This window comes from Mesitornis unicolor, unplaced genomic scaffold (assembly GCF_000695765.1).
Source record: "Mesitornis unicolor isolate BGI_N332 unplaced genomic scaffold, ASM69576v1 scaffold1873, whole genome shotgun sequence".
Classification (NCBI taxonomy): Eukaryota; Metazoa; Chordata; class Aves; order Mesitornithiformes; family Mesitornithidae; genus Mesitornis; species Mesitornis unicolor.
The window spans coordinates 44,781-44,995 of NW_010176523.1; the positions used below are offsets into that span (position 1 = coordinate 44,781).

Here is a 215-nt window from a genome sequence, read left to right on the forward strand (position 1 = left end):
CAGCCGGGTGGGGAGGGGGAAGCAGGTGACTGGGGGCCGGGAGGGAGGAAGAGGGGGAGGAGACTGTGGAGGCGGAACCGCCAACAAGGGTCCTTCCCTCGTATGGCTGGCGACTGGCGATGTACCCCTGCGTGCCGTGAGGGGCTGGGAGTGTGACCCCTGGGTCTAATCTATCCACCTCGGCCGTGCGGTTCATGGAGGGCTGGGGAGGTCTG

General features: G+C 67.4%; 1 protein-coding gene across 1 annotated transcript in view; it reads left to right on the plus strand.

Moving 5' to 3' along the window:
* The window catches only part of LOC104538517, a 45,504-nt gene that overhangs the window by 26,588 nt on the left and 18,701 nt on the right, over window positions 1-215 (plus strand). The gene's annotated exons all lie outside the window — the stretch shown is intronic.